The 27,343-nt window shown below is 40.5% G+C and overlaps 1 pseudogene; it reads left to right on the top strand.

Annotated features, from left to right (window-relative positions):
- The first annotated feature begins 4,607 nt into the window (after window positions 1-4,607).
- LOC135229025 (suppressor of SWI4 1 homolog) lies at window positions 4,608-8,209 on the top strand (annotated as a pseudogene).
- Window positions 8,210-27,343: the final 19,134 nt, after the last annotated feature.

Raw genomic sequence — 27,343 nt, 5'->3', positions numbered from 1 at the left:
AAGAGAGATTTATTTGTTCTCTTGGCAGTCCATGTATATTCAATATTCTTCGCCAACACCACAATTCAAAGGTGTCAGTTCTTCTTTGGTCTTCCTTATTCGTTGTCCAGCTTTCACATGCGTATGATGAGATTGAAAAAACCATGGCTTGATTCAGGCACACCTTAGTCTTCAGGGTGACATCTTTGCTCTTCAACACTTTGAAGAGGTCCTTTGCAGCAGATTTGCCCAATGCAATGCGTCTTTTGATTTATTCACTGATGCTTCCGTGGCTGTTGGTTGTGGATCCAAGTAAAATGAAATCCTTGACAACTTCAATCTTTTCTCCGTTTATCATGATGTTGCTCATTGGTCCAGTTGTGAGGATTTTTGTTCTCTTTATGTTGAGGTGTAATCCATACTGAAGGCTGTGGTCTTTGATTTTCATTAGTAAGTGCTTCAAGTCCTCTTCACTTCCAGCAAGCAAGCTTGCATCATCTGCATAACGCAGGTTGTTAATGAGTCTTCCTCCAATCCTGATGCCCCGTTCTTCATATAGTCCAGCTTCTGAGATTATTTACTCAGCATACAAATTAAATAGGTATAGTGAAAGACTACAACCCTGACGCACACCTTTCCTCCTAAACCAATCAGTGTCCCCTTGTTCTTTCTGAACAGCCACCTTTTGAACTATGTAAAGATTCCTCACGAGCACAATTAAGTGTTCTGGAATTCCCATTCTTCGCAATGTTATCAATAGTTTGTTATGATCCACACAGTTGACTGCCTTTGCATAGTCAGGAAAGCACAGGTAAACATCCTTCTGGTATTCTCTGCTTTTCAGCCAGGATCCATCTGACATTAGCAGTGATGTCCCTGGTTACCTGTCCTCTTCTTAAACCAGCCTGAATTTCTGGCAGTTCCATGGTGATATACTGCTACAGCCATTTTTGAATGATCTTCAGCAAAATTTTGCTTGCGTGTGATACTAATGATATTGTTCTATAATTTCCACATTTGGTTGGATCACCTTCCTTGGGAATAGGCATAAATATGGATCTCTTCCAGTCAGTTGACCAGGAAGCTGTCTTCCATATTTCTTAGCATAGACGAGTGAGCACGTCCAGTGCTGCATCCGTTTGTTGAAACATCTCAGTTGATATTCCATCAATTCCTGGAGCCTTGTTTTTCGCCAATGCCTTCAGAGCAGCTTGGACTTCTTCCTTCAGTACCATCGGCTCCTGATTGTATTCCACCTCTTGAAATGTTTGAACATCGACATTCTTTTTGGTATAATGACTCTATATTCCTTCCATCTTCTCTTGATGGTTCCTGTGTTGTTTAATATTGTCTGCATACAATCCTTCACTGTTGCAACTTGAGGCTTGAATTTTTTCCTCAGTTCTTTCAGCTTGAGAAATGCCAAGCACGTTCTTCCCTTTTGGTTTTCAATCTCTAGCTCTTTGCATAGGGCATTACAATACTTTACTTTGTCTTTTCGAGCCACCCTTTGAAGTCTTCTGTTCAGCTCTTTTACTTCTTCATTTCTTCCTTTTGCTTTAGCTGCCGGGCATTCCTGAGGAAGTTTCAGAGTCTCCTCTCACATCTATTTTGGTCTTTTCTTTCTTTCCTGTCTTTTCGGCGACCTCTTGCTTTCTTCATGTATGATGTCCTTGATGTCATTCCACAACTCGTCTGGTCTTCTGTCTCTAGTGTTCAATGCTTCCAATCTATTCTTGAGATGGTCTCTAAATTCAGGTGGAGTATACCCAAGGTCATTTTTTGGCTCTTGTGGACTTGCTATGATTTTCTTCAGTTTCAGCTTGAACTTGGATATGAGCAATTTATGGTCTGTTCCACTGTCGGCCCCTGGGCTTGTTCTGACTGATGATGTTGAGCTTTTCCATCATCTCTTTCCTCAGATGTAGTCAGTTTGATTTCTGTGTGTTCCGTCTGGAAAGGTCCATGTGTATAGTTGCCGTTTATTTTGGTAAAAGAAGGCACTTCCAATGAAGAAGTCGTTGGTCTTACAAAATTCTGTCATTTGATCTCCAAGATTGTTTCTATCGCCAAGGCCATATTTTCCAACTACTGATCCTTCTTCTTTGTTTCCAACTTTTGCATTCCAGTCACCAGTAATTATCAATGCATTTTGATTGCATGTTTGATCAATTTCAGACTGCAGCAGCTGATAAAAATCTTCTGTTTCTTCTCCTTTGGCCTTAGTGGTTGGTGGGTAAATTTGAATAATAGTCGTATTAATTGGTTTTCCTTGCAGGTGTATGGATATTATCCTATCACTGACAGCGTTGTACTTCAGGATAGATCTCGAAATGTTCTTTTTGATGATGAATGCAACACCATTCCTGTTCAAGTTGTCATTCCCAGCATAGGAGACTATATGATTGTCCTATTCAAAATGGCCAGTACCAATCCATTTCAGCTCACTAATGCCTAGGATATTGCTGTTACGTGTTCCATTTCATTTTTGACGATTTCCAGTTTTCCTAGATTCATACTTCGTATATTCCATGTTTGGATTATTAATGGATGTTTGCAGCTGTTTCTTCTCATTTTGGGTCGTGCCACATCAGCAAATGAAGGTCCCGAAAGCTTTACTCCATCCACGTCATTAAGGTCGACTCTCCTTTGAGAAGGCAGCTCTTTCCCAGTCATCTTTTGAGTGCCTTCCAACATGGGGGGCTTGTCTTCCAGCACTGTATCAGACCATGTTCCGCTGCTATTCATGAGGTTTTCAGTGGCTTATGCTTTTCAGAAGTATAAGCCACTGCTGGATCCTTCTTCCTAGTGTGTCTGAGTCTGGAAGTTCAGCTGAAACCTGTCCTCCCTGGGTGACCCTGTTCGTATCTGAATACCGGTGGTATAGCTTCAAGCATTACAGCAACATGCAAGCCCCTGCAGTATGACAGACTGACAGACGCGTGGGGAATAGAAGAAGTCAAGCGTGGAATTAAAAAATTGCTAGAATCAATGAGATTGAAAGCACATCATAGCAAAACCTTTGGGAAACAGCAAAGGCAGTACTCAGGTCAGTTTATAGCAAATAGAGGCACGCCTCAAAAAAGAAGGGACAAAATCAAAACAGTTATAAACAAATAGGAACAGTGCAACAAGAGAGACCCATGGGCACCAGAAGAAAGGAAATAATAAAGATCAGAGCTGAAATAAGTGAAAGAACAGAAAAACAGTAGAGACAGTGAACAAAACCAAAAGTTGGTTTTTTGGGAAGATCAACAAAATTGACAGAATAATGGCCAAGGTGACAAAAGTAAAACCTGGGAGGATACAAACCACCTAAGTAAAAAATGAAATGGGAACATGAGAACAGACCCAAGTGAAGTAAAAAGGACCATAACAGGGTATTATAAAACTATTCTACAGCAAATTTAAAATCCTAGTGGAAATGGACAAATTTCTAGAAACATAAATTGAGGTAAAAAATCTAATTAGATCCATAACAATAGATTGAAAAGGTAATTAAAAAAAAAAAAAAAAAAAAACCTGCCAGCATAAAAAATCTCTGGCCCAGATGTCTTTACTGCAGAGTTCTACCAGACATTCAGAGAAAAGCTTACACCTGTACTACTGAAACTGTTTTAGAACACAGAAAAGGAAGGATACATCCAAATTCATTCCATGAAGGCAGCATACCTCTGATTTCAAAATCAGGCAAACACAGCCCCAAAAGAGAAAATTACAGATCAATATCTCTCATGAATATAGATGCAAAAATTTTCAATAAAATTCTAGAATTCAGCATCATATCAAAAAATAATATACCACGATCAATATGCAAGGATGGTTCAACATTAGAAAATGGATCAAGAAGTCTTCCACGTAAATACAAGGATTTACATGATTGACACGATTAACACAGAAAAGACATTCAGTAAAGTCCAATACCCATTCCTAATAAAAACTCTCAATACAGTAGGTATAGAAGGGAAATACCTTGACATAATAAATGGCATCTATACAAAACCAATAACAACATTATTCTCAATGGAGAGAGGCTAAAACATCCCCCCTGAGAAGAGAGAGAAGACAAGGATACTGTTTATCACTACTCCTAATTAACCCTGTGCTGATTGTCTTAGCTAGAGTAATTAGGCAAGGAAAAAAAAAAAAAAAGAAATTGGTAAGGAAGAAGTAAAACCATCCCCGTTTGCAGATGAGATGTTACTGTACGCAGAGAATCCGAAGGACTCCACAAGAAACTACTGGAACTAATAGAAAGACCCAGCAGATTAGCAGATAGAAGATAAAAATGAATTGGATTCTCATACATCAATAAAGAGAAGGATGAAAAGGAAATCAGGAAAACAACACCATTAATAATAGCTCCTAAAAAAAAAAAGATTACACCCAGGAATAAATCTAGCCAGGATGTAAAAGACATATACAAAGAGCTGTAAAAAAGTACTTCAAGAAACCAAAAGAGACCTGTGTAAACGGAAAAACATCATGCTCCTAGATAGGTGGACTCAACATTGTGAAAATGCTGATCTATACCCAAAGCAATCTATAAATACAATGCAATCCTGATTGAAACACCAAAAGCATTCTTTATATGGCAAGGAAAGAGACCCTGGGTAAGGAAAGCAGTAATGAAGAAGAAGAAAAAAGTAGGAGGACTTGGCTACCTTATCTCAGAACTTACTGTACAGGTATGGTAGGGAAAACACCCTGGTACTGGTGCGATGACAGACACACTGATGAATGGAACAGAATTGAGAACTCAGATGTAAATCCGTCCACCTGTGGTCAGCTGATCTTTGACAAGGGCTCCAAATTCATTATTACTGAAAAGAGAGTCTTTTTACAAATGGTGCTGGCAAAACTGGGTCTTTTTATAGGAAAATGAGGACTCACACCTCACACCATACAAAAAAGCTTGTTCGAAATGAATCAAAGACCTAAATACGGGTATAAAGATAATAGAAGATAAAATAGGGTCAAAGTTAGAGGCCCTTATACATAGCATAAATAGGATACTGGCATAACTAAAAATACACAAACAATAGAAGATAAAATAGATCAAGTAGATAACTGGGATCTTTTAAGAATTAATTGTTTCATTTTTAGAACGAGTGTTTAATTTTTAAATGTTCATCAAAAGACTGTGACAAATCTGAATAATGTCCAGCCTTTCGAATCTGCAGGAGAATCCAACACCTGTACAACAGAAAGGCCAATAACCCAATTAAAAAATAGGCAAAGGATGTGAACAGACACTTCACCAAAGGAGACATTCAGGTAGCTAACAGACAGATGAAGAAATGCTCCCAATCACTAGCCATTACAGAAATCCAAATCAAAAGTACAGTGAGATACCATCTCACTCCAGCACTACTATTACAAATAAAAAATTAACAAAACAAAACAAAATAACAAATGTTGGAGAGGCCGTGGGGAGACTGGAATTCTTATGCACTGATGGTGGGAATGTAAGATGGTACGATCATTTTGGAAAACAATATGGCACTTCCTTAAAAAGCTAGAAACAGACACACTATATGATACAGCAGTCCCACTCTGGGGATGTATCCTAGAGAAATAAGAGCCATCACAGCAGTGGTCATATGGACACCCATGTTTGTTGCAGCATTATTCACAATAGCAAAAAGATAGAAAAAAGCTAAGTGCCTATCAACAGATGAATGTATTAACAAACTATGGTTCATACACACAATAGAATACTATGCATCGATAAAGAACAGGGATGAATCTGCAAAACCATCTCACAGCGTGAGTGAAATTGGAGGGCATATGGCTGAGTGAGATAAGTCAATCACAAAAGGATAAATGCTGTATGAAACTATTATAAAAACTCGTCAAAAGTTTTACACACGCAAAGAAATAATCTTTGATGGGTACCAGGGATGGGAAGGGTAGAGCACTTGTGAAAATACACAGTAGATAACTGGTAAGTTTAGTGAAGGGTAATACAGTACATAGTTCTGGGTAAGTCAGCACAGCTTGCCCAAGGTAAGATCATGGAAGCCTCACAGACACATCCAGGCTTCCTGAGGGACCGACTTACTAGGATGAGGGCTGGGGACCATGGTCTCGGGATATCTAGCTCAAGTAGCATAACAGTTTATAAAGAAAATTGCATCCGACTTTGGTGAGTAGCACTTAGGGTCTTAAAAGCTTGTGATCAGCCATCTAAGATATTGTACTGATTCCACTCTATCTGGAGCAAGTGAGAATGAAGAAAACCAAAGGCACAAGGAAAAGATTAGTCCAGAGGACTAATGGAACACAAGTACCACAGCCTCCACCAGACCGAATCCAGCACAACTACATGGTGCTCAGTCACCACCACTGACTGCTCTGACAGGGATCACAATAGAGGGCCCTGGACAGAGCTGGTGAAAAATGTAGAGCAAAACACTAACTCACACAAAAAAGAGCAGATTTGCCGGCCTGACAGAGACTAGAGAAACCCCAAGGATATGACCCCTGGACACTGTTTTAACTCGGTACTGAAGTCACTCCTGAGGTTTAACCTTCAACCACAAATCAGATAGGCCCATGAAATAAAATGAGACTAAATGAGAACACCAGCTCAGGGGTTCACGGGGAAGGACAGGAAGGTAGGAGGAGACAAGAAAGCTGGTAATGGGAAACCCCAGGTCTAGAAGGGGAAAATGTTGACATGTTGCAGGGTTGGCAGCCAATGTCACAAGACAGTATGAGTATTAATTTTGTAATGAGAATATAATTTTGTCTGTAAACCTTCCTGTCAGGCACATTAAAAAAAAAAGTACTCTTTCTCTACCCTGCACTCATTATCTGACCTGTTACATAAGCCTGTAGAAGTCTCCAGACCTGCCACCTGATCTGCACATTTGGATTGACCAGCCTCTGCAACGCTGTGGCTGCCACCAGACGTGTGGATTTGGGACTTTCCAGACCCCACAGTTGGGTGAGCCATTTCTCTTGAGTTAATCTCTTTATATATATACACAGCCAGTACTCATTTAACAATGACTGCTTTATTATACAACATTTTGTGTTTATGACAATTATAAAAAATCTGCTATCCAAGTGTTTTGTACATTACTGATATGCATCTGGCAGAGTAATTGCCAAGGTGAGAGTAACTCTAGTTGTGACACTTAACCTGGCGGGGCCATGATTCTGAATAATTTGTAGATATGTTATGGTGTAATTTGCAGTTATTTAATGATGTAATTTGATAGTTATGTAATGGTGTAGTGATTCTCCATTTTGTGATCTGATGTAGTCATCCTCCATTTTCACATGTTGGCTAATTTTCAACCTCAAATATTTTTCTGATCTGGTGATGTAGGGGATGCCCACCATCCCCTTCTGGTGCTCTACAGCTTTGGTCCCCATGGCATGCAAGTGGCGAAGCTCATGGCCATTATTCCAGAACTTGTTCACCTCAATTAAGGTGCACAAGTTAAACCTGAATACCACCAAGCATTGCCTTCTCATCATTTGACTCCCAGGACCTGGATTTCTGCCATTATAGCATCAAAGCCATTCCTGTGGGTGCAAACTGCAGGATGCAAAAGGCTCCCCAGGAGAAGTTTCCAAACGTGAACTGTCTGAAGGACATCGGTGAGCTGCTGGCCTTGAGTTTGGGCTGTCAGAGAATGAGGCAGAGTGTCCTGGGCCGTCACAGGGCCGGGTAGTGGGGCGGCAGCATGAGGGCCCAGCAGTGTGCTTTACGCCTCACTAGATCATCCTTGGATGCCACTACAGCTCATCAAGGCCCAGGAGACTGTCAGGGAGGGAGCTGAATGTGCTGTTCCACAGTTGTGTATACAAGAGAGAGGAGAAGCTGCAGGCCATGCTGGCTGCCAAGTCAGAGAGGCTGCAGTTGAAGGCCCAGAGGCAGGCCCAGCAGGCCCACAGCATGCAGCACAAGTGGGAGCTGCAAGATGTCCACAAGAAGAGCCCGGTGGCCATGAAGACGTCATGGAAAGAGGCTGATGGGGATGGTCATGCTGAGGACAGCGCCCCACTGTGGGCCTCCTCTCCAGTCTGAGGAGAAGGAGGGTGAAGCTGGGTATTTCTGCCTCACGTTGGATGAGGAGCCTGATGATGTGTTTCCCAGGCTGACCAAGAGAAGATGGCCCACCAGGCCTCCACAAAAGAAGTAGCTGTAAAAGCGTGGAGACCAGACCAAGGCAGTAACTGGAGGCATCTAAAGCCCAAGGGCAAGTTTTGCTGAGCCCAGGCCAAGCTGGGGTCCAGCAGGGTTACCTGGGGCTATGTGCAGGGTGGATGTGACAGCCTAAGAGAGGGGCCCTAGCCAAGGCCCCAGCAAAACCAATGAATGAGAAAATTGGTTTTTTGCCTGTAGAGAACTCAAACTAAAACATTGCCCATGAGATTACCTTTGACGGAGGTATCTTTAATATGTGCATATGGCTCCTAGTTACTGTCTAGTTTGCTTTCTTTTCCATCCAAAGGACTCCCTGTAGCTTTTCTTGTAGGATTGATCTAGTGGATATTAATTCTAAACTCTCTTGCTTATTCTGAATGAGTATATACTCTCGGCTGACTTTTTTTTTTTTTTTTTCCTGTCAATTCATTGCCTTACTGCCACCAATGGTTCTGAAGAGGAATTGGGATTTAATCTTAATGGGGATCCTTTGTATGTTACTGTTTACTTCTTAGTTGCTGCTTGCAGAATTCTCTTTATTTTTAGTTTTAGAGAACTTGATTAGAATGTATTTTGGCATAGATCTCTTTGGATTTACCCTCTTGGTGTTCATTAAACTTGTTAAATTTGTATGTTTATGTACTTCATCAGCTTTAGAAAGTTTCTGGCATCGTTTATTCTTCTGTCCCTTTCTCTCATCTCCTTCTGAGATTTTCATGATGTGTATGTTGGCTCACTTGGAGTTGGCACATGGTTCCATTAAACTTTGTTCAGCAGTTTTGAGCCTTCTCTCTGTCATTTAACCTTCATAATTTTGATTAACTTTTGCAGGACATTTGCCCAAAGCAGTGTGTTATTTGATTTCTTGACTGCTGCTTCCATGAGCATCGATTGTGGATCCAAGTAAAATGAAATCCCTGACAACTTGAAACTTTTCTTTATTTATCTTAATGTTGCTTATTTGTCCAGCTGTGAGGATTTGTTTTATATTGAAGTGCAAACCCATACTGAAGGCTGTGCCCTTTGCTCTTCATGAGTAAGTTCTTCAAGTCCTCTTCACTTTGAACAAGCAAGTTTGTGTCATCTGCATATTGCAGGTTGTTAAAGAGTCTTCCTCCAGTCCTTATGCCCTGTTCTTCATATAGTCCAGCTTCTTGGAGTATTTGCTCAGCATACAGGTTGAATAAGTATGGTAAAAGGGTATAGCCCTGACACACACCTTTCTTGAGTTTTAAACCATGAAGTATCCCCTTGTTCTTTTTTAATGACTGCTTTTTGGTCTATGTACAGGTTCCGTATGAGTACAATTAAGGGTTCTGGAACGCTCATTCTTAGCAATGTTATCCATAATTGGTTATGATCCGCACAGTCAGATGCCTTTGTGTAGTCAGTAAAACACAGGTAAATATTTGTCTCAGTTATCTAGTGCTGTTATATAGCACAAGTGGATGCCTTTAACAAAGAGAAGTTTATTCTCTCATAGTCTAGTAGGCCAGAAGTCTAAATTCAGGGTACCACCTCTGGGGGAAGGCTTTCTTTTTCTGTTGGCTCTGGTGGAATGTCCTTGTCATCAGTTTTCCTCTCCTGTAGGAGCTTTTCAGCACAGGGGCCCTGGGTCCAAATGATGTGCTCTGCTCCGGGCACTACTTTCTTGGGGGTACAAGGTCCCAGAAAGGGGCTGTAGTACTGCCGCTGTCCACTTGGAGTGGTGCCTACATATTACGCAGAACCATCTGTAAACTGGGCATGAGTTTTCTCTTCCTCAGTCAGCTGATCATAAATACTCCCCGGAAGGCCATAGATGGAGACAGCGAGATGGAAGATAATGTGACAGGAGTGAAGCCCATGGGCATTTGGGCGTTTGCTGTTGCAGTGTACTTGTGATACAGGTCCTGCTCAGGCCAGATCTCATATATACCTTTTCTATTTAATGATGTAATGCTTCTGTGCACATCCAACTTTATGGCGCTGTGTTGCAGACAACACTCAAATCAGGATGGGCAGCTTAAGCCGCATGGTGACTTGGCGGCCATAGTTAAGCAACCTGTTTCTACTAAGGCCCAATAACAAGCCAAAAGATGTTTCTCTAAGGAGAGTAGTTACCTGCACCAGATGGTATGGCTTGGCTTTAAAATCCTAAGGGTCTATGCGGTGATTCACCAGTAGGGGCCTGCCACGGAATCCAAAGGGCGTATCTGTCTGCCACTGACACATGAAGTGCCATTGGATCAGTCAGATCATATGGCCCAAGTGGCAGAGTGGCTTGCATGGCACCCTGAACCTGTTGCAGATTCCTCTTTTGGTCTGGGCTGCACTCAAAACTAGCAATTTTTCGAATCACTTGATAAATAGACTAGAGTAGCACACTCACATGTGGGATATGTTGCTTCCAATATCCAAAGAGGCCCACTAGACATTGTGCCTCCTTTTTCAGTTGTAGGAAGGGCCAGATGATATAACTTACCCTTCACTTTAGTAGGAATGTGTAGGCATGCCCCATACCACTGAATACCTAGAAAATACTGAATTTTTGTCAGGTAAATTTCTGCCTTCTAGCATGTAAGTACTACTAGTAAGTCCATAGTCATTGATGCTTATACTTACTAAGTCCAATCAACCTAACGTCATCAATATGTGACTTCTTTTAGAAAGGAAAGTTGGACTAAATTATGACATATAGTTGGAAAATTGATATACTGCTGAGGTACGACAGTGAAGGTATTCTTGGCCTTGCCAGCTGAAGGCAAACTGCTTCTTTCTGGTATTGTTTGCTTTCAGCCATGCTCCATCTGACCTGAGCAATGATATGCCTCATTCCACATCCTCTTGTGAATCCGGCTTGAATTTCTGACAGTTTCCTGTCTATTTACTGCTACAACTGCATTTGAATGATTTTGGTGAAATTTCCCTTGTATGTGATAGTAGTGATACTGTTCAATAATTTCCTCATTCTGTGGGATCACCTTTCTTTGAAATGGGTAGAAATAGAATCTCTTCTAGTCGATTACCAGGTAGCTGTCTTCCAAATCTTTTGCCACAGACTATTGTCTGAGTCATCTACTGCTACTCTAACAAAAATACCACAAATGAACGACTTCAGCAAAGGGAAATTTATTCTCTCATGTTTTAGGAAGTGTGAATTCAGGGTGCCAGTTCCAGGAGAAGGCTTTCTCTACCTGCCAGTTCTGGGGAAGGTCGTTTGTATCAATATTCCCCAGTTGAGCTTCTCGGCGCAGCCACCCACTGGTGCAAAGGATGTGCTGTTCTCTTGTCTCTTGTTTCTTGGTGGTATAAGGTCCTCATTGTCTCTCTGCTCACTTCTGTTTTGTATCTCAAGAGGTGGACTCAAGACACAACCTGATCTTGTAGATTAATTCCTGCCTAATTAATGTAACTGCCTGTAATCCCAGCTCATTAACATCATAAAGATGAGATTTACAACACATAGGAAAATCACATCAGATGACAAAATGGTGCACAGTCACAGGATACTGAGAATCATGAACTTGCCAAGTTCACATATACTTTTTGGAGGCACAGTTCAAACCATGACAACTAGTGAGCACCTCCAGTGCTGTGTCTGTTTGTTGAAACATCTCAGATGGTATTGTGTCAATTCCTGCAGCTTTATTTTCACCAGTGACTTCGGTGCAGTTTGAACCTCTTCGCTCACTACCATCATTCTTGATCATACGCCACCTCCTGAAGTGGTTGAACATCAACTAATTCTTTTTGGTACAGTGACTCCAATTGTTGCATCTTCTTTTCATGCTTTCTGCATCCTTCGGTATTTTCCTCGTAGAATCTTTCTGTATTGCAACTCGAGGCTCGATTTTTTCATTAGCTCTTTCGGCTTGAAAAATGACAAGCACGCACTTCTCTTTGGCTTTCTAATTCCAGATCTTTGCACATCTCATGATAGTACTTTACTTTGTCATCTGTAGTAATTCTTTGAAATTCTCTTGACCTCTTTTGCTTCATCATTCCTTCCTTCGACTTTTGCTGCTCTGTGTTGAAGAGCAAGTTTCAGAGTGTTTTCTGACATCCATTTTGGTCTTTTCTTGCTTTCTGGTCTTTTTAATGACCTTTTCTTTTCTTCTAACTGATATTGAGAGGCTATTCATAAGGTTTTCACTGGCCAGTTTTTCAGAAGTAAACTGCCAGGTCTTCCTAGTGTGTCTTAGTCTGGGTGCTCTGCTGAAACCTAGCCACCAAAGATGACCCTGCTGATATTTGAAATATCAGTGGCAAAGCTTCCAGTTTCACAGTAACATGCAAGCTACCACATTATGGCAAACTGTTTCCAAGGAGCGGTTGGTGGATTTGAACTGCTGCTGACCTTTTAGTTAGCAGCCATAGCTCTTCATCCTTACACTACCAGGTCTACCCCTAGTCTATAGGACCCCACAATCTGGGTCTTTTATGATTGACTTCAGCCCCCAGTGTGTTCCCAGCCAGGAATAATGAGTCAGGGAATGTAGGTGAGTTAGAATTGTCACAGAGGCCTCTACACGCAGATCCTGCTCCCCAAAAGCTTTCACTTTCTTAGTGCACAGCCTCACGAGCCCCTTTCTTGTCTGTGCCCAAATTCTGTTATAACACCCCCTGAACTTAAGGGTCAACAATATAAGTCCCCTCCTTTGAAATGGGGGATGGGGTGGAGGGTGAGTAGTGGATTACAGACAAAGGGGCTTGCCAGGCAAGAGCTCATGTGTTCAGCCCTCCATGCCCCTGCACCATTCTCCCAGCCTTTGTACCTGGACTACAAGATGGCTTTGCCAGTCTGTTTGTCCAGATACATGAGGTGACAGTCTCTCAGGATCATATAGCTCTGGGCATGCTCATGCAGTCCGTGTAGGTTCTGAACTCCCCCCATGTCTGGCATGAAGATCTGTGTCTTTAGCCAGGAACTGGACAATGCTAATACCTCTGTTGGTGAGGGCATTTGGCCAGTAGGTTTGGAGCTACCACTCTGCATGTCCTCTGCCTGCTGCCTGGCCCAGCCTCCCTGCTAGTCTTTATCCTCTGTTCAGGTCTTTTACCTAAGGCTTAAGGCCTCTTTTGAGCTGAACTTCCTTTTCTATGAAATGAGGAAGGTTGGTTGGGACAAATTTTCTCTCTTACTCTATCTTTCTTTATCCAGCACTCTAGCTCTCAAAAGAACTAGCTGTTTGTCTCTTTGTGTGTTAGTCTTGGTTTTGTTCTGTGTCCTCTTCCTTTATTTCTTTTTTTATTTTTATTCTGGAGGAGGAGTATAATCTTCATTGTCTCTTTCAGTATCTTCCCTGCTCTTTCTTTTTCAGTATCTTCCCCATTTCCCTTTCCATATATCTACCCCCTCGTGTTCTTCTGTGTACTTCTCTGTATCTTTCTCTTTGTTTCCTTTCTTGTGTCTTCCCATCTTACACTCCATCCATACTCCTGCCTCCCTCACTCTGCCTCTCAGGTATCACTCCCACTTCTCTTGTAATACTTTATCTCTGTCCTTCAGTGTTTCCAAAGGTATCTCCTTTCGTGCTGCCCATAATTGTCTACTCTCTTTGGGTCTGTTCTCCTCTACCTCTTCTTATTGCCTCACCTCCTTCCAAGTATGTATCTCCTTTCCAAATCCTTTGTCTGCCTTACCGTCTGCCCTACCTTAGGGTTCTGTCTCCACCACAGACTGTAGCCTGGGTTCTAGAAGGCTGATGTGTTCCTTCCTTTCTACTGATGACAGCTGCCTAGAGGAGCTCAAAGCCGTGCTGCCCACCTAGATAAGCTTCTTGGGTTCAAGTTATATATACTAATTTTGAGGAAGTTCTGTATGGGTGTTCTGGGCAGGACAGGAAGATATAGGCCTTTGTGGGGATCAGATCATGCGCCTGCCACACAACCCAGCCATCCTTTGTGTTTTGTGTGAGTCTGGCAGATAAGTAGGGTAGAGGATACTTGTGATCCCAGTGGCCAGGGAACCTTTTCCTCCTCTGACTTCCCATCTTCCTCACTTTCAGCAGGATGATGACAGCAGCTTGTGTGTGGGTTTCATCATGGATGCATCCAACCTTCATGCAGAGAACGCTGACATTCCCCCCTGCAAATCAGTGCAAGGTACGGGGACTTTAGATTTACCCTTACCAAGCCCTGAGTCTTCCTACAGACTAAAGGCTACCACCACTGATGTTTTTCTGCCTCACACAGTAAGCTGGTTGCAGGGAAAATCTCCTAGCCATTTCTGTGACTGCAACAGCCATAGTTGGTCTTGTGTATTTGAAGCTGTTCTTGGGCACATGGGTACACCAACAGCTTGAGTACTACTGGAATGGCTTTTTAACCTTGGCTTTGCCTTTCTTAATTTCTCTGAGCCTCTTGGTTCATCCTATCACCAAGTGCCGTCCTTCATGCATGGAAACCTTCAGTGTTGCCCACCAATGAGGCTGTGTATGTTCATGTGTGTTTATTGTTAGGTGCCGTAGAGTCAGTTCCGATTCATAGTGACCTTACATACAACAGAGCAAAACACTTCCCAGTCCTGCACCATCCTCACAATTGTTAAGGTTGAGCCCATTGTTGCAGAGACTGTGTCAGTCCATCTCGTTAAAGATCTTCCTCTTTTTTGATTACCCTCTACAAAGCATGTTGTCCTTCTCCAGGGATAGGTCCCTTCTGTTAACATGTCTAAAGTACGTGAGACAAAGTCTTACCATCCTTGTTTGTGATGGATATTCTGGCTATACTTCTTCCAAGACAGATTTGTTCTTTCTTTTGGCAGTCCATGGTATATTCAGTATTTTTCACCAACATCATAATTTAAACGCAACAGTTCTTTGGTCTTCCTTATTCATTGTCCAGCTTTTACATGCATGAGGCAGTTGAAAACACCATGGCTTGAATCAGGTGCACCTTAGTTCTTTAAATGACATACTTGCTTTCTTACACTTGAAAGATGTCTTTTGCGGCAGATTTGCCCAACGCAATGCATCTTTTGATCTCTTGACTGCTGCTTCCATGGTTATTGATTGTGGATCCAAATGAAATGAAATCCTTGACAATTTCAGTATTTCCTCCATTTATCATGATGTTATTTATTGATGTACTTAAATGAGTTTGTTTTAAAGAAGATTTTAATGCCCTCATCATAAACCTGGCACCATGAGAAGCTTTTTGTGATTTGGTACCTATAACTGTTATGCACCCCTGCTTATTCACCACACGGTTTTTGAACCTGGGCAAAGTAGGATTGTGCCTGGCAGGTTTGAGAAATAGTGTAGGCATGGCTAATGTAGGTAGAGCACATTAAATAATATCAGGATCTCAATGGCTTTGGTTTTGTTGGTCATTATAACGATTTCAGTTGCTTTCTCAGGCTGACATAGGAGCCACAAGACGATTTTGAACAAAAGAGGGTTGTGATCTGACTTACCATGTCTGTATGTGTAAAGGGGGGACTCATAAGAGCTCAACCCTTTGGGGTAGCCCCCATCCCATTCTTCTGCTCCTAGTCCTGCAGTACTATAACCAAAAGTAGACATCCTGGGATCACTTTTAGGGGCTGCAGTCTAATGGTGAGGAGATGACCCTCAAACAGTTTCATCAAGGACACCATACATAAAGAAAGCAAAAGGCCATTAAAAAGACAGGAATGAAAGAAAAGACCAAAATGGATGTCAGAAGAGACCCTGAAACTTACTTTTGAACGTCAAGCACCTAAAACAAAAGGAAGTGATGAAAGAGCTGAACAGAAGATTTCAAAGGGCAGCTCAAGAAGACAACGTATTATAATGAAATATGCAAAGACTTGGAAACAGGAACACAAAAGGGGAGAACACACTTGGCATTTCTCAGGCTGAAGGAACTGAAGAAAAAATTCAAGCTTTGAGTTGCAGTATTGAAGGATGCTACAGGGAGAATCTTACATGACACAGAAAGCAGCAAAAGAAGATGGAATACAGAGTCCTTATACTGTTGTCTGTAAATACCACATTTTATTTATTAAACTTTTTCATGGATGCATGGATTGTTACTGCCTTTTAGCTGTTGTGAAGAATATTGAAATGAACATCGGTATACAGGTATCTGAGTTTCTGCTTTCAAGTCTTTTGAGAATATACCTTACGTGTGAAATTTGTGCATCATCTGATAGTTCTGTGCTTACCTTGTTTGTTTCTGTGTAACTTTTATATCCCTTTCTTGTCTTATTTCTCTGGCTAGGACTTCCAGTACAACATTGTATAAGAGTGATGGTAAGGGGCATCCTTGTCTCATTCATGTTCTCAAAGAGAGTGCTCTTAATTTCTCTCTGTTGAGAATGTTGGCTGTTGGTTTTGCATATATGCCCTTAATTTTGTTGAGAATTTTTACTTCTGTTCCTATTTTGCTGAGAGTTTTTGACAAGAAAGTGTGTTGGATTTTATCAAGTGTCTTTTCTATGTCTGTTAAGATGATCATGTGATTCTCTTCCCTTATTTACGTGGTGAATTACCTTTATTGGTTTTCTAAAGTTGAACCACCTGTGCATCCCAGATAATGAATCCCACCTGATCATGATGTATTATTATTATTAATATTTTTGATATGCTGTTATGTTGGTTAGAATTTTGTTGAGAACTTTTGCGTCTGTATTCATGAGGGGTATTGGTGTATAACTTTCTGTCTTCCCTTTTTTTTTTTTTTTATGGTATCTTTGCCTGGCTTTGCTGCAGGATTGTGTTAGCTTCATAGAAAGAGTTAGCGAGCATTCATTCCTTTTCTATGTACTGGAATAGTTTGAGTAGAATTGTTGTCAGTTCTCTCAGTGTTTAGTAGAATTCTCCAGTGAAGTCATCTGAGCTAGGGCTTTTTTTTTTTTCCTTGGGGACACATTGGTTATTCAGGAGTATGCGTATTCCCTTTTGTTACTGGTTTCTAATTTTACTCCATTGTGGTTGGAGAGCATACTTTCTATGTTTGCAGTTCTTTTAAATTTCATGGGACTGATTGACCTAAAAATGGTGTATCCTGAAGAATGTTCTTTGTGCACTTGAGAGAAAAATAGGTGCTTGACTGTTGTTGGGTGGAGGGTACATGTAACTTTTGATGAACCACCAAACTTTCTTTTTTTAAAAGCAACTGCACCATTTCCACTAGCAATGAATGAGGGTTCAAATTTCTTACATCCTTCCCACCGCTTGTTACTTGTGTTTTTTTTTCTTATACTGGCCATTTTAGTAGGTATCTTACTGTCTTTTGGATTTATATTTCTCTTTTGACTAATGACACTGAACATTCTTTCATCTACTGATTGGCCATCTGTATGTCTTCTTTCCACCACCAGCTGGCCATCGGTGGTTTGAGTGTTGTTATGATGCTGAAAGCTATGCCACTGGTATTTCAAAACCAGCAGGGTCATCTTGGTGTACAGGTGTAAGCAGAGCTTGAGGCCAAGACAGATGAGAAAGAAGGCCTGGTGACCTGCTTTTGAAAATTAGCTAATGAAAACCTTATGGATCACAACGGAGCACTGTCTGACTCACTTCCTCTGGATGTGCCATCATGTGGGTTCATTTGCTACAGGGGGGCATCATATTTGGTAAAAGAAAGAACAAATGAGGCTGAAGGGATACCCTGATGAAATGGACTGGTGTACAATAACCAGAACAGTGTACTCTAACATGCTGGTGATTGAGAATATGATGCAGGACCAGGCAGCATGTTGTTCTGTTGTGCATAAGGTCGCCATGAGTTGACCTCGATGGAAACTAAAAAAAGAAAACAACATATCTTCTACTAAGAAAGATATATTCAAATTATATGCCCCTTTTTAAATTGAGTTGCTTGCCTTTTTGTTTTTGTTGTTGAATTATAAGAATTCCTTATATATCATCAGCATTAAACCCATATCAACTGTATGGTTTACAAATATTTTCCTCCATTCTTTAGGTTGTCTCTTCACTTTGTTGATAAAGTCCTTTGTTCCACAATAAAAAATTGTGAAGTCCTTTTTATCTCTATTGTCTTTGGTTCCTCATGGTTTTTCTGTCATATCTAGGAATCTGTTACTTTAAAAAAAAAAAAAAAAGGGTCCCAAGTCTTTACCTATGTTATTTTCAAGAGTTTTGTAGTTTTGCTTTTATATTTAGGTCATTGATGCATTGTGAATTACTTTTTGTATATGATGTGAGTTACCATAGTTTTGTGTGGTTGTCCCAGCACCATTTAGCGAAGAGACTGTTCCTTGATCCCTCTTAATGTACTTGGCACCGTTGTTGAAATTCAGTTGACCATAAATGTATGCATTTATTTATAGACTCAATTCTATTCCATTAGTTTGTATGCCTATTATCACATTACTAGACTGTTCTGATTATCGTAGCCTCATAGTATCTTTTGAAAATAGGAAAAGTGAGTCCTTACTTTTATTTACTTTTCTTTAAAGACTGTTTTGGCTTTTTGGGGCGCCTTTCAACTCCATATGAGTCTGAGAATTAACTTTTCTATTTCTGCCAAAATAGACTTGAAATTTTGATGGGGATTTGGTCCTGTATCAGTATATCACTGGTAGGTGGTATTGAAATTTTAACATTAAGCTGTCCAGTCCATGAACACAAAATTTCCTTCCATTTATTTAGATATCCTTTAATCTTTTTAAGCAGTGTTTCAGCTTTCCATGTACACTTTTTATTTGCTTGTTTTTGGTCTTTTACCTCTGTAGAGTCCCTGTTACTTTCTATACATATGGTCATGCCATCAGCACACTTTTACCCTTCCTTTCAAATTTTGATAATGTATTTTTTCTTGCCTAATTGATCTTTTAGAACTTCTGATACAAATATTGAATATTGTTGTTGGTAGATGCCGTAAGGTCAGTTCCTACTAATAACAATCCTGTGTACAACAGAACAAAACACTGCCGTGGTTATGCGCACAATCGTTGCTATTCTTGAGCCCATCATTGCAGACACTGTGTCTGTCCATCTCCTTGAAGGTCTTCCTTTCTTTCCCTCACACTCTGTTTTAACAAAGATGATGTAAATTTGTTGTTGCTAGATACCATTGAGTCAGTTGTGACTCATAGTGACCTGGTGTAACAATAGAATGAAATCTACCTGGTCCTGTACCACCTCCACAATATTTGTTATGCTTGAGCCCATTGTTACAGCCACTGTATTAGTCTTTCTCATTGAAGATCTTCCTTTATTTCATTGATATTCTGTTTTACCATGCATGATGTCCTTCAACAGATTGATCCCATCTCATAACATGTCCAAAGTATTATGTGAATAGCAGTGGTGACATGGGGCATAGTTGTCTTGTTACTGACTATATGAGGAAAAACATGCAGTTTTTCACCATTGAGTATGATGTTAACTCTGTGTTTTTATAAATGCCTTTGATGATGTAGAGAAGTTTTTCATCTACATTTGTTTACCAAATGGATGGTTTTACGAAATAGAAATTTATTCTCTCACAGCTTAGGAGCCTGGAAGACCAATTTCAGGGCACCATCTCTGGAGGAATGTCTTTGTTGGAATATCTTTGTCCCTTGGTTCTAGGAGTTTCTCAGTGCCAGGATACCAGATCCAAAGGATGCAGCCTTCTTCTGGCTCTTCTTTCTTGGTTCTAGGAGGTCGCTCACCCTTCATTCTCTCTTTTATATCTCAAAAGAGATTGACCCAAGATACAACCTAATGCTATAGATTGAGTAATGCCTAATTAACATTACTGCCTCTAATCCTGCCTCATTAACATCATGTTGTTGTTGTTGAGTCCCGTCGATTCTGACTCATAGACCCATAGAACTAAACCCTACCAGTCTTGCCACATGCCAACAATGGTTACGCTTGAGCCATTTGTTGCAGCCACTGTGCTAATCCTCTTTGTTGAGGGCAGTCGTCTTATTTTGCTGACGCTGTACTTTACTAAGCATGATATCCTTCTCCGTGGACCAGTCCCTCCTAACATCATGTCCAAAATATTTAAGAAGTAGTCTTAACATCCTTGTTTCTAAGGAGCATCCTGGCTATACTTCTTCCAAGACAGATTTGTTTGTCCAACAGGCCATGGTATATTCAATACCCTTTGCCAACACCACAGTTCAAAGGCGTCGGTTCTTTGGTCTTCCTTATTCACTGTCCAACTTTCCCATGCATATGATGCCATTTGAGAATACCATGGCTTGGGTCAGGCTTACCTTAGTCTTCAAGGTGACATCTTTCTTTGCTTTTCAACACTTTAAAAAGGTCTTTTGCAGATTTTCCCAGTGCAGTATGTCTTTTGATTTTTGACTGCTGCTTCCATGGGTGTTGATTGTGAATCCAAGTAAAATGATATCTTTGCAACTTCAGTCTTTTCCCCATTTACCATGATGTGGCTTATTGGTCCAGTTGTGAGTCTTTTTGTTCTCTTATGTCGAGGTATGATCCATACTGAGGCTGTCATCTTTGATCTTTCATCAGTTAAGTCTTCCAAGCCTCTTCACTTTCAGCAAGCAAGGTTGTATCATCTGCATAATACAGGTTGTTAATGAGTCTTTGTCCAATCCTGATACACTGTTCTTTTCATACAGCCAAGCTTCTCAGATTATTTGCCCGCAGCATACAGATTGAATAGGTACAGTGAAAAGATACAACCCTGACACACACATTTCTTGACTTTAAACCATGTAGTATTCCTTTGTTCTGTTCTGTGTACAGGTTCCTCATGAGCACAATTATGTGTTCTGAAATTCCCATTCTTCGCAGTGTTATCCGTAATTGGTTATGAGTCACATAGTCTAATGCCTTTGCATAGTCAGTAAAACATAGGAAAACATCTTTCTGGTATTCTCTGCTCACATCAGTAATGATCAGCCTGTTTCCATGTACTCTTCCGAATCTGGCCTGAGCTTCTGGCAGCTGCCTATTGATACATTGCTGCATCCACTGTTGAATGATCTTCTGTCAACTCCTGGAGCATTGTTATTCTCCAGTACATTCAGTGTAGCTTGGAGCAGTTCTTTTTGGTATGAGGACTGTGTACTTCCATCTTCTTTGGATTCATTAATACCATAGATGTTAGGATTTACAACATATATCATGACCACATCAGCTTACAAAATGGCAGACAACCACACAGAACTGGAAATCCTGTATGCCTGAAGTCATCTACTGCTGCTGTAACAGAAATACCACAAATGGATGGCTTTAACAAAGAGACATTTATTTGTCTCACGGTCTAGTAGGTTACAAGTCCAAATTCAGAGCGTCAGCTCCAGGGGAGGCTGTCTGTCTCTCTGTTGGCTCTGGAGGAACGTCCTTGTCTTCAATCTTCCCCTGGTTAAGGAGCGCCTCAGGTACAGGGACCACCAGGTCCAAAGGATGCTCTCTGCTTCCCTCCCTTTCCTTGTATCTCTCAAGATATCAAGAGATAAAAGGTGGTGTGGGCCATATCCCAGGGAAACTATTTACATTGGATCAGGGGTGTGAACTGGTAAGGGTATTACAATCCCACCCTAATTCTCTTTAACATAAAATTAAAATAAAAAGTGGAGGACAACCACAGAATACTGGGAATCATGGCCAGTATTAATATACACATTTTGGGAGTACGTAATTCAATCCGTGACAGTGTCCTACCCTAGTTGGTATACATTTTTTTGAGGACACAGTTCAATCCGTAACAGATACTGAGAAATTGGATACATGCAGACAAAAAGCAGACAAAACTGCTGTGCTTTGACTAAGGTGCTGTTGTTGATTCCAACTCAGCAACTCCATGTCACATAGTATAACTATCCCTAGGGTTTTCTAGGCTGTAATTTTAATAGGAGGAGACTCCTAAGTATTTCTCTTAAGGAACCAGTGAGTGGGTGTGAGTCTCCAAGTTTATGGTTAGCAGCCAAGCACTTAACTGTTGCGCAACCAGGACTGCTTTGGACCAAGCAAACACCTTTTAAAAAATTAACTCAAAATAGGTTATATGTTCATATTTAAAATGTAAAACTATGAAAATTCTAGAAGAAAAAGTTTGGAAACTAGGTGTGTTGTTCATCTAGTGCTGATATAAAAGAAGTACCACAAGTGGATGCATTTAACAAAGAGAAATCTGGAGGCTGTGCCAAGATGGCGGAGTGGATGCTTCTAGTGATCCCTCTTACAGCAAAGACCCGAAAAAATGAAACGGTTATATATACAACAGGCTAGAAGCTCTGAACATCAAAGGCAAAGTTACAAAACGGACTGAATGGCAGGGTGAGGGAGAGACAGTTCAGAAGTGCAGAGGAGTTGCCAGACCTGAATTGCTGGGAGCCCTCAGGCACCATTCCTTGGAGCGACCACGGGCGGGGCTGCCAGTAACATCCCAAATGCGGTTTCCTCAGGGAGAGACAGCGAGCTGCACGGCCTGCTCACACCTCAAGAACCAGAGAAGAGTAGTGTTCTTGGCAAAAGCTAAGCACTTCTGTTTATTTTACCTGGCCCCCAAGTCGGCTTCAGTGACTCTTGATTTCCCTGGGCCTGAGATAGTTCTGCCGTGTACCCTGAGCGATTCTCCTGGCCTTTGAGAAGGAATAAAATAACAAATGGGGAAAAGATAATCTGCCAGCTCAGCTAAGCTGGGGAGCTCAGGACAGAAGCGACTCCTGTCCAGACACAAACTGTCTGGGGACTTTGAGTACCTTTCACCCCTGCCTGGACCTGTGTGGGACTATTTCAGAATAGCCCCTTGTTGTAGGTCTGCAGCTATTTTCAGCTGTGCGTTGGAGAGGTGGTATTTGATGTTTGACACTGCTTTGCCTGTTAAACAGGGTCTTTACCTACCCACATAAGAGGCCTAAGGACTGGTGGCTCCACCCACATCACCTAGCCAACTGCAACAGGGGTCCAAGGATGACTGGTACCTCCCAGTCCTTAAAACCAAAAGCATTGGGTGCCCATGGTGGGGCTGCAGAATCCACCCACCAGTTCACTCTAGGGAACAGGGAGATGCTTTCTGCGCAGACAATTGGAACAGTTGTCAGCCCCCTGCCTTGTTCAGAGCCTAACCCCCTGCTGCAACCAGATACCTGTACCTATACCAATCACCCTTGCCCCTTAAAGGCTGTAGGACATAGCCTGTACCATACATTTAATGACCAACTACCTGGGCACCTGAGCTGAATCCTTACAAGAAAAGTACATGGACTTCTAGGCTCATACACCTGGTAATAGCTCTAGTGATCTGGTGACAGTACGTTAGAGCTTCGGAGGTGAAAATGATCAAGCTAGCTCACTTAAGCAGCCTATTTGGGCATATCAAAACAAAACAAAGCAAGAAGCTAGGATACACCAAGCAAACATAAAACAAATAGGTAACTTATAGACGGCTTGGGGACAACTGTCAATATCAGATCTCATGAAGAAGCAGACCATGATCACTTCAACAGACTCGGAAAACAAAGAGTAAAGGAATCTTCTAGATGAAGAAATTACCAGATGCAGAATATATAAGATTAATATGTAGAACTCATCAAGACATCAGGAACGAGGCCAGGCAAAATGCAGAACAAGCCAAAGAACGCACAGAAAAAGCAGTTGGAGAAATTAAAAAGGTTATTCAAGAGCATTATGAAAAAGTTAATAAGCTGTAAGCATCCGTAGACCAAAACCAAAAAAACTCCGCTGCTGTCAAGTTGATGCTGACTCATAGCAACCGTATAGGACAGAGTAGAACTGCCCCATAGAGTTTCCAAGGAGCACCTGGTAGATTCAAACTGCTGACCTTTTGGTTAGCAGCTGTAGCCATAGATTCAGCAATCAGAAATTCAGAAGATTAACAAAATTACAAAATTAGACAACTCAATAGAAAGAGCAGAATTGAGGGACGTGGAAGGCAGAATTAGTAAGATTGAAAATAAAACACTTGGCACTAGTACATTCAAAGAAAAATCAGATAAAAGAATTTTAAAAAATGATGAAACCCGAAGAGTCATTTGGCAGTCTACCAGGAGAAATAACCAATGAGTGATTGGAGTACCAGAACGGGGAGGGGTAACAGAAAATAGGATTGTTGACGGTTTGTTGGCAGAAAACGTCCTTGATATCGTGAAAGATGAGAAAATATCTGTCCAAGATGCTTACTGAACTCCATATAAGGTAGATTGCAAAAGAATGTCACCAAGGCATTTTATAATCAAACTTAACAAAACGAAAGATATAGAGGAAATTTTAAGAGTGGCTAGGAATAAACGAAAAATCACCTACAAAGCAGAATCAATAAGAATAAGCTTGGACTGCTATGCAGAAACCATGCAGGCAAGAAGGCAATGGGATGACTTACATAAAGCTTTGAAGGAAAAAAACTGCCAACCAAGAATCATATATCCAGCAAAACTGTGTGTCAAGTATGAAGGCAAAATTAGCACATTTCCAGATAAACAGAAGTTTAGGGAATTCGTGAAAACCAAACCAAAACTACAAGAAAAACTAAAGGAAGCTCTGTTGTTAGAATATCAATAATACCAGGTGTCAGCCCAAGACTAGGATACAGGACAGAGCAACCACATGTCAACCCAGATAGGGAAATTACAAAAATAAATCAAGATTAAAAAAACACTTAAAACAGGGAAACAGCGATCTCATTGTATAAAAGAAGACAACATTAAAACAGTAAAGAGGGACTAAGAGATGTAGTCATAGATCTTTTATATAGAGAGGAAGACAAGGCAATATAAAGAAGTAAAGGTTAGGTTTAAACTTAGAAAAATAGGGGTAAATGTTAAGGTAACCACAAAGGAGACTAACTAGCCTACTCATTAAAATAAAAGAAAAAACACAAAGACCTAGCAAAAACAAAATCAACAACAACTAATAAGAGGAAAATAATATATATAAACTACTCAGCACTAAAAATTGTGTGAAAAAGTAACTGCCAACAACAAAAAGACATCAAAACTCATAGCTATCTGTAATTACACTAAATGTAAATAGACTAAATGCACCAATAAAGAGACAGAATGAATTGAAAAAACTATCCGTCTGTATGCTGCCTACAAGAGATGCACCTTAGACTTAGATACACAAACTAAAACACAAAGGATGGGAAAAATATATACCAAGCAAACAATAAAAAAAATAGGAGTGGCTATATTAATTTCTGACAAAATAGATTTTAAAGTTAAATCCACCGCAAAGGATAAGGAAAGGGACAGTATACCAGTAGGATATAACCATATTAAATATTTTCACACCCAGTAACAGGGCTTCGAGATACATAAAACAAACTCTAACAACACTGAGAAGTGAGATAGACAGCTCCACGATACTAGTAGGAGACTTCAACACATCACTTTAGTGGAAGGACAGAACATTCACAAAGAAGCTTAGTAAAGACATGGGAGATCTGAATGCCATGACCAACTTGACTTCGTAGACACTCCATCCAGCAGCAGGGAAGTACACTTTGTTTTCTAGTGCACATGGAACATTCATCACATGGTAGGTCATAAAGCAAGATTTAACAGAAACATCAAAATATTACAAAGCATCTCCTCTGACCATAAGGTCATACAAGTAGAAATTAATAACAGAAAAAGCAGGGAAGAGAAGTCAGACACTTGGAAACTGAACAATACTTTGCTCAAAAACTACTGAGTTATGGAAGACATCAAGGGTGGAATGAAGAAATTGGTAGAATCTCTATGAGAATGAAAACACTCCCTTTCAGAACCTTTGAGACACAGATAAAGCAATGCGCAGAGGTCAGTTTATATCAATAAATGCCATGTACAAAAAGAGGAAAGAGACAAAATCAAAGAATTATCCCTACAACCTGAATAAATAGCATCAAAAGAAACCATCAGGCACGAGAGGAAAGCAAATAATAAAAATTAGAGTAGAATTAAATGAAATAGAGAAGAGGAAAACTATTGAAAGAGTTAACAAGACTAAAAGCTGGTTCCTTGAAAAGATTTATAAAATCGATAACACCACTGGCAAAAGTGACATGAGAAAAACAGAGGAGGAAGCAGATAACCCAATTAAGAAATATTATGGGCGATATCATAACAGACCCAATTGAAATTAAAAGAACCGTATCAGATTACTACAAAAAATTGTACTCTAACAAATTTGAAAACCTAGAAGGAATGGATGAATTTCTAGAAACACACTGCCTACCTTAACTAACACAAACAAAGGTAGAACAACTAAATAACCCCATTACAAAAGAAGAAATTTCTCAGTCCTTTCAGGTAATCAAACTCCCAACAAAAAAAAGCCCTGGACCAGGCAGCTTCACTCAGAGTTCTACCAGATGTTCTGAGAAGAGTTAACACCACTACTACTAAAGGTATTTCAGAGCATAGAAAAGGACAGAATACTCCCAAACTTGTTCTATGAAGCCGGCATATTCCCGATACCAAAACCAGGTAAAAACACAAAAGAAAATTACAGACCTGTATGCCTCATGAACACAGATGCAAAAATCTTCAAAATTCTAGTCAGTGAAATTCAACAACATATCAAAAAACTAATTCACGATGACCAAGTGGGATTCATACCAGGTATGCAGGGATTGTTCAGCATTAGAAAAACAATTAATGTAATCCATCATATAAATAAAAGACAACAATCACATGATTTTTTCAATTGAAGTAGAAAAGGCATTTGACAAAGTTCGACACCCATTCATGATAAAAACTGTTAGCAAAATAGAAATAGGAGAAAATTCCTCAGCATAATAAAGGGCATTTATACAAAGCCAACAGCCAACATCATCCTAAATGCAGAGAGCCTGAAAGCATTCCCATTGAGATCGGGAACCAGACAAGGATGCCCTTTATCACCACTTTTATTCAACATTGTGCTGGAGGTCCTAGCCAGAGCAATTAGGCTAGATAAAGAAATAAAGGGCATCCAGATTGGCAAGGAAGAAGTAAAAGTGTGTGTATTTGCAGATGACCTGATCTTATACACAGAAAGCCCTAAGGAATCCTCGAGAAAACTACTGAAACTAATAGTAGAGTTCAGCAGAGTATCAGGATACAAGATAAATGTACAAAAATCAGTTGGGTGGCTCTACACCAACAAAAAGAACGTTGAAGAGGAAATCACCAAATCATTATCATTTACAGCAGCCCCCAAGAAGAAGATAAAGATACTTAGGAGTGAATCTTACCAAGGATGTAAAAGACTTATACAAAGAAAACTACAGTACGCTTCTGTAAGAAACCAAACGAGACCTGCAATAAGTGGAAAAACATACCTTGCTCATGGATAGGAAGACTTAATG

The sequence above is a fragment of the Loxodonta africana genome, chromosome Y (assembly GCF_030014295.1).
Source record: "Loxodonta africana isolate mLoxAfr1 chromosome Y, mLoxAfr1.hap2, whole genome shotgun sequence".
NCBI classification, from domain to species: Eukaryota; Metazoa; Chordata; class Mammalia; order Proboscidea; family Elephantidae; genus Loxodonta; species Loxodonta africana.
Note: the sequence above shows the minus strand (reverse complement) of the source record. Positions and strands in the feature narration are given on the sequence as shown.